This window comes from Emydura macquarii, unplaced genomic scaffold (assembly GCF_026122565.2).
Source record: "Emydura macquarii macquarii isolate MOO-44397 ecotype Brisbane River unplaced genomic scaffold, CSIRO-AGI_Emac_v2 contig_1644, whole genome shotgun sequence".
NCBI classification, from domain to species: domain Eukaryota; kingdom Metazoa; phylum Chordata; order Testudines; family Chelidae; genus Emydura; species Emydura macquarii.
Window position 1 is genome coordinate 775,701 of NW_027131781.1, and position 7,654 is coordinate 783,354.

A 7,654-nucleotide genomic window follows, 5' to 3' on the forward strand; every position below is an offset into this window, starting at 1 on the left:
GCAGGGGCCGTGATGCTGTCAATGAGCGTGGCGGGGGTGGGGGGCGCATGTGCAGAGGTGAGGGTGGGATACAGCCGGGGCGCAGAGGGCAGGCTAGTGGTCCAGGGCGAAGCTGGAGTGGAGACCTCGGCCGGCCTCATTTCCTCTCCCCTCCCTCACCGACAGCAGCCACCTCGCAGGAAGGTGCAAGATCTGGGCGGCAGCAGAGGGGGGGTAATTTGCCTCCCCCCAGGCCGGTGCCCTCCTAACCCCCAGTGGGTCAGTTGGCTTACGCCCTGCCACAGGAGGTTTAGCTCCTCTCCCTCCTTCCCCCCCCCCGCCCCACCTAGTGCGGCCTGGCCTCGTTACGTATAGAAGCGTGGGCCTGTCTTGGCCTCGCTGGCTCCCTGCAGCGGGGAGTTCCACAGGCTGAGACACATGGCTCTTGTGAACACCTCTCCAGTCAGCGCCCATGGCGCCTTGTGAGTGTGTTCTGCGGCCAGACGCTGCCCTGCCTCGGCTCTGCTCCTGCCAGGCTGGCGATGCCCATGGAGGTTGTGTTCTGCGGCCAGACGCTGCCCTGCCTCGGCTCTGCTCCTGCCAGGCTGGCGATGCCCATGGAGGTTGTGTTCTGCGGCCAGACGCTGCCCCTGCCTCGGCTCTGCTCCTGCCAGGCTGGCGATGCCCATGGAGGTTGTGTTCTGCGGCCAGACGCTGCCCTGCCTCGGCTCTGCTCCTGCCAGGCTGGCGATGCCCATGGAGGTTGTGTTCTGCGGCCAGACGCTGCCCTGCCTGCCTCGGCTCTGCTCCTGCCAGGCTGGCGATGCCCATGGAGGTTGTGTTCTGCGGCCAGACGCTGCCCTGCCTCGGCTCTGCTCCTGCCAGGCTGGCGATGCCCATGGAGGTTGTGTTCTGCGGCCAGACGCTGCCCCTGCCTCGGCTCTGCTCCTGCCAGGCTGGCGATGCCCATGGAGGTTGCTGCCTGGGACACGTTTTGCCCATTTTGTTCTCATGGCAAATTAATCCCTGTCAGGACGTGTCCAGCCTCAGCTTCCACAGCTCCGTGCTCCGTTTCTGGGGCCAGCTGCGCTGCGCTGCCGGCCTCCCTGCGCCCTTCTCAGGCAGGCTTTGGGTGACACGGTGCAGGCCAGGGACCAGCTGTAGCCTGATGTGGATGGGTGCTGAACGGGGGCCTGCTGTGGTTGATCTAGCTGATGGCTCCTGCCCGTCTTTCGCTCAGGATTGTGGACCCAGCCCTGGTCCCCGGGGCCCTTTTCCTGCTGCCAGAGGCTAGCCTCGCATTTTCCCTACTGAAGGGGGGACAGTGGCCAGTTTGGGCTGTAGGGTTTGACGTGGTGTGACTCCCGCAGCAGGAGCTCCATGCCAGAGGCTGGCGGGCGCCGGCCCACGGCGGAGGCATGCTGGCTACACTGTGCCCGCTAGTCCATGCACCCAGCACCCAGCCGCGTGGGGAGCCCTCAAACCTCACAAGCCTTTTGAAACCCTTTGGATTCAGTTTCTCCCTTGATGTGTTTGTAACTCAGGCGGGACCTCTGCTCTGGGGAGGAATTCATTCCCTGGGAGCCCGGCCCTGTCGTCCCAGCCTCTGGATTTCCAATTGGCCAAGTTCTGGCCGTTCCGTGCCATAGCCGAGCGTGATAGCCAGCCTCTCCCAGGCCAGGGCCAAGAACCTCCCTGGCCATGTGTTCTCCTGGTGCCCTGCAACCTCCGGCTGCACTGGGCCTCTCCCAGTTTTAGAGGGGCTCTTCCCTGCAGCACAAGCTCGCATTTCCTGCTCCAGCGTTCTGCACGTGCCTGCACGCTACCCACCAGAATTTCTCGCTTATCTTAGCTAAGGGCTTCTGTCCAGCAGGTTTTAAATCGTGACCCACACTGAAAACGGCAGTTCTGCGGTTGTCCGGTACAATCCACTGGTGCCTGTAGCTGTCACCCGCTGGGTTCTCCTGCCTTGCACAGAACAGTTCCACTTTAAAGGCCACGCTTTCTCACGCTGACCAGAAAAGTCGCCTGCAGAGTGGCAGGCGCTGCTACCGGCCAGGGTGGCTTCGTTTGCCAGTGGATTGCTAGCCGGAGATCAGGATCCTCTCGTGGGGAAGCTTTTACCTGTTCCGATGTCCCCTCCTGCATCCCCAGAGCCGCTGTCCCAGGGGCTGGACCAGGAAATCGTTACCTGCTGGGGCGGGCCCCGCCCGGGCTAGGAAGGGGTCGAGATGGCCCGTGGAGTAGCAGCCGCTGGGACGGGGCTGTAGGATAGCCAATCAGGGCCCGGGAGCCCAGTATAAAAGGGAGCTGTAAGCAAGCCGGGGCAGTCACTCCAGGAGGGCTGGCTGCCCAATAGGCTACAGGGGGGGCAGCACCCTGGGCAGAGCAGTGGCTGACTGCGGGGGCTCTGCGTGAGCCGGAGGCCCCGATACCAGGGCAGAGGAGGTGCTGGGGCTGCGGGGAAGTGGCCCAGGGGAGACTGTTGAGAGTTGGGGGAAGAGGCGGTGCAAGGTCCCTGCACAGGGTCCCTGGGCCCGGGTCCCTCCCGCAGACCGCCCGTGGAGCGCCGGTGAACTGCGGGTAAGTGGCGGAGCCGGACTGTTGAACCCCCGGGCAGTGCGGGGAATTCGAGTTGTGGTTTGACCAGAGGGCCGAGTCCAGAAGAAGGTGTGGTGGGCCCTGACGACGGGGACCCCGAGGAAGTGTGACGGCACACGCCCGGGGACGGGGGCGGCTGCTTGAGCTAATTTCCAGACCATGGGCAGGAGGCGCCAGTCCGGCGGTGAGTGCTGCATGCCCGTCACACCCGCACACCAGGGGACCCCCCCTTTATCCCAATCCATAGGGCTCTGGGGGAAAAGCACCTGCCCACACCCAATTCACACCCTAGGGCTCAGGGTCACCCAGTCCCAGCCTGTAACCTGGTTAATTGAAGTACCCCTGGGTGGGGACGTGGCTACACGCTGGGTAAGGCCCATGGCTAAGTGGGTACATGGCTAAGCCAAGACCGCAGCAGACACATGGGCCTTTCTCGACTCTGCAAATGCTCCCTTGCCCTCTGCCGCCACGGAAATGGTTTCTTGTTCTCACCCAGCCTGGGCAGTGGTTTTGCAATAATGGACAATCCCCAAATGAACCCTGTGTAACAGGAGCCGAGCCCTACAGACCGCTGCCCCTCTGGCCGTGGCCGGGCAGCCACACGTGGAAATTCCCTCCTCAGCAGCTCCTTGACCCACAGGAACAGCTCGTGTGTCCTTGGGTGCGATCTCAAGGTGGCTGCCCAGCGCCTTCCGCACAGCACGGCCGTTATAAAGGGCTGGTTCCTCGCACAGGTTAACAGCTCACCTTGTGCTGACAGACAGGCTGCGGGGCAGGCCAGGTGCCACCCTCGCCAGTGCAGCTGGGACATGGCACGAGCCAAAAGCCTCACTTCAAATTGCCCCAAGCTGTGTCTTGCTGCGAACGCTGCCGGGACGGAGCCACGGGACGGAGCGCTGCCTACAGCTTGGAGCAGCCCCTTCCGTGGCCAGACCCCAGGGCTCTCACTCGTCCGCCCTCCTGCCCCTGACTCAACCTCTGGGTCTCAACCCTAACCCTAACCCGGGTCTGCTTCACACCGCGTCCAGCTGCCAGAGCCTTGCAGAGACTCGCCCACCTGCGGGGACCGTGCACCTCGCCCAGTGTCTGCAGGGCCACTCCCGCCAGCCTGCGGGTAGCACAGAGCAACCAAGGGCAATCAGAGCCCCGCCAAGCTGGAGTGAGCCCCAGATTCAGCCTCTGGCTGGCTGTGACTTCCCTCTTCAGTCAGTTCCCAAGAGAGAGCGCCCAGACCCCAGCCAGACGCCAGCTCCGTGTTCCCTGACCTCCCACCTTCCTGGCCTTTGTTCTCAAGCTGGGGACAGGGTTTCTGCTCCGCTTCCTTGCTGAGAAATGGGGCAATCCGTGCATGAGTCATGGGAGAGTGCAGCCTCGCTCTGTGGCTTCCTTGCTGATCTGGGTGAGTTTCGACCAGTTTCTTAACTACTCATCATTCCACCCAGCCCGGGCAGTGATACGCGCCTGTCTCTGTCTGTCTGTCTCTGTCTCTGAGGCCTTGTCCACACTAGCGCTTGTGTTGCTCGGGGGTGTGACAAACAGCCCCTGAGTGACATGGGTTTTGCCGACGTAAGCACGTGTGTGGGCAGCGCTGTGTTGGTGGGAGACGCGCACCTGCCGCCGCTCGTTTGCGTGGTTTATTAGGCGGTGGCAGCGCTCTCTCCTGCCTACATCAGGTGGCTGCACGGCGCTCTACAGCAGCACAGCTGCACCACTCCCGCTGCGCCGCTCTCATTTTTCAGTGTAGAGTAGCCCTAAGAGCAAACTCAATCCTTTCACCACCACTGGGTAGCAATTCAATGCATGGGGAAACTGAGGCACGCACAGGCCTCATAAAAATACATCAGAAAGTTCCTCCTTCATGCCAGTGCCACGGCCACCTGCCAATAGCCACGTTTACACTGCAGTGTGGAAAGCGGACTGGATCTGCTCTGGCATCTGGGGCAACAGGTGCTTGTGGTGCTGGCTAAGAATCCTGGAACAGTGACAGACTTTAGTTTTCTCTAGCCCACCCAGACACGGGGTTGTCCTCTTTTTCCTTATCATTCGCTGCAAATCAGTTGCCTAAAACCATTCGTCTCGTCTGGGCCGTACTGTGCTAGGGAAATTCCACACACTGAATTTGTAAGACACTAGTTATTAGCCATAATGAAATCCAAAACAGTTGTTAGCACATCCACGCTCGCCGCTATCCAGGCTTCTTGCTCCAATTCCAGCGCTCCAATTCGCCAGCCCAGTGCTCCCCATGTCTGGACAGCTGCCAGTTCTCCACTCACTGGCTCCATCTGAGACCAGTTAGGTGGTCCAGTTCCCTAGCATTGGTCAGCTGCCACCTTCTGCACTAGCAGCTGGTCCCTCTCCTGGTGCTCTGCTGCAGAGAAAGAGTCAAATGCAGCGGCAAGTCCCACAGCCTCCTGGAGGGCCTCTGGCCTCCTTCATCTGTAAGTGCACGCGCAGCTGAGCACAGCTAGACACTGGCCCGTTGACAGACTCTCCCGGAGGGGTGGTGGGCTCTGCAGATGTCCTGCCAGTTCAGGGGGGGTTCTCCTCTCCTGCTCGTTCCAGCCCGAGCCCTTGGCTGTGCCGTGCCGGGCTAGCTCCAGACGAAGTCGGCCATGCTCCAGAACTGGCTTTGTCTTTGCTGGGGCAAGTCCTGCTGCACCGTCAGCGCTGGGCAGTCACTGGAGCTGGCTGCTAGAACGCTCCTCTCTGCCCGGCTCCCCAGCCCTTCCTTTGTGCTGGGTGTTGAGCTGAGCCAAAGTCAGTGAGTTCCCCCGGCGTCCTGCTGCCAGGCTCCTGCACTCGGCGCCGTGGCCACGCTGGAGGCGTCTGAGCAGGCTGGCTGGGGGGGGGCCAGCAGGGTGAGGGTTACTGAAGGGGCTGACCTGGCACAAGCCCGGTGGAGGGAGAGAGTCTGGGGTGGGGGAGCAGGGAGCAGGGGAGGGCTGAGAGCTGTAGGCTAGGACTGGATGAGCCCTGGGAACAGCCTGCAGAGCTGCCCTGGCCCTGGGGCTCGCCTGGCTCTCTGCAGGGGGTGCTGGCCGGCCGGGTGGCTGGGGAATGGGACGGGCCGAAGCAGCACTCGTGGGTCAGGTGTAGGCTCTCTTCCTCTGACCCAGCTCGGCCTCCCCCAGGCTCCCCCAGCAAAGGGGCAGGTGGGGATGCTCCAGGAGGGACCGTCTCCCGACGCAGGGGGCATTGGCAGGTCTTGGCGAGCTCCAGGCTGGTGGGACAGGCTGACCTGGCCTCCAGGAGCGGTTATTCTTTGCAGGGGGGCCAAACCGTGAGTCCAGGGCTGGCGGGGCAGGGAGCAGGAAGTGGGGGAAATCTTGCCGTGGTTTTCTGGTCAGCGCAATGTTTCCTGTTCCCCTTTCTCAACGGGGCTGTGCAGTGGCCGCGCTGGTGCCTGCACTATCCTGCGCGGGGCAGGGGGAGCGGATCCCAGTGCCACGAGCGATTCACCGTCCATCGCCTGCTGCAGACGCACGTGAGTCGCACCGGGGCGGGGGGCCGAGGAGGTGCCTGTCCCTGGGCTGAGGACTCAGCCCCCTTGCCCCGGGAGAAGGGTCAGTGCTGGGAGCTGGCCGCTGCGCACTGCGTACAGAGGGGCAGCACGGGGCCCCCAGCCTGTCCCTGGGGACACGGCTCCAGCTGCAGTGGGTCGGACCGAGTCTCCCCGTCTGCTTCGCAATCTTGCCCTGTTCTGCCCCCGCCACAGCGCTGCAGGGTCTCTGGTCTCCCCCCACAAGCGGCTGGGCCAAGCGGGCCACGGGCAGCTCTGTTCCCTCTGCTCGGGGCTCGGTTCCCCATGGCCTGGCGACCAGCAGGGGCATGTGGCGGGGATGCCAGGCCTGAGCGCGACGCTCCTCGCCCCACAGTGCCCAGGTCCCTCAGAGCCATGCAGAGGGGCGTCCCCGCCCCATGGGGCCCTATAGAGAGAGCCCCTCAGAGCCGTACCGAGGGGCTGCCCCTGACACAAGGGCTAATGTCCTTGCAGCGCAGTCTGACCTGTGCCCCCAGGGCTCTGGGCTGGGCTGGCCCTCGGGCTGGGGTTCCAGAGGCAGCCCCATGGCAGCATCTGCTCCGTCTCCTGCCCACACCCTCAGCCCCAGATGATGCTTCACAGCATCTGCCCGCTGGGCTGGGACTCCCTGGTGAGCTGCTCTCCCGTCTCAGTGCCTTGGCTCCCCTGGCCCCAGCCCCTTTGCTACAGCTGCCAAGAACAGCTGGGGCACAGAGCTCCCTGCCCCGGGGCTGTGGGGCCCAGCCTGGGAGAAGGAATTCAGCTGTGTGGCTCCCTGCTGGGCTGGGCTGGGCGGGGTGCCCCCCTCCAGCAAGTCCTGGTACCGGGATTGTGCGTTCAGGCTGGCTATGCATCACCCCCAGCCCTGGCAGCCCCCCACGTGCTGAGTGGGGCTCGGGAGCTCGCTCTCTCTGGGGCTCTGCAAATAGCAGCAGACCCAGAATCTATTTCTAGCACCACGACTTCCTCCCTCTGTGACCATGGAGCAGCCGTGGCCCTGAGAGCAGGCGCCCAGCCTGGGGCCACTCACGCAGCAGGCTCAAGTGGGATCAGGTGGGGCCCGCGCTCCCCCTGCCACACACACAATTTGAGTCCATTTTGCAAGTCAGATTTTGTAGGGCTGCGTGTCAAATTGTCACTGCCATGCAGCAGGCGATTGTGCCATGCACCCCGTGTCCAGAGTCCCTTCCATGGGACGGGGGCTGTGCTGCAATCCCCTGCCCCCCGGACTGTCACAGCCAGACTCCCCCTGATGAGGGGCTCTGCCCCTGGGCCCCCTTCCCCTTGCTGCCAGGGCTGCACATCCAGATTCCTGGGGTCAGCAGTTCCTTGGAACCCTTCCAAGAAACAATGCGGGGAGAGGCAAGCCTGGAAAATGCAAAGGGGAGCTGACCACAGGCAAATGAGCCGGGGGAAGCTGCGGTGGGCGTGGGGACTGGGGCACTGCTGAGCACCCCAAGGGAAGGAGTGTTCTCTGGGGACCGTTCAGGGCTGCTTTACTCACCCCTCCTTGTGTGCAGGGGGAGAGGCGCAGGGCTCTCTGCGCCCAGTGCC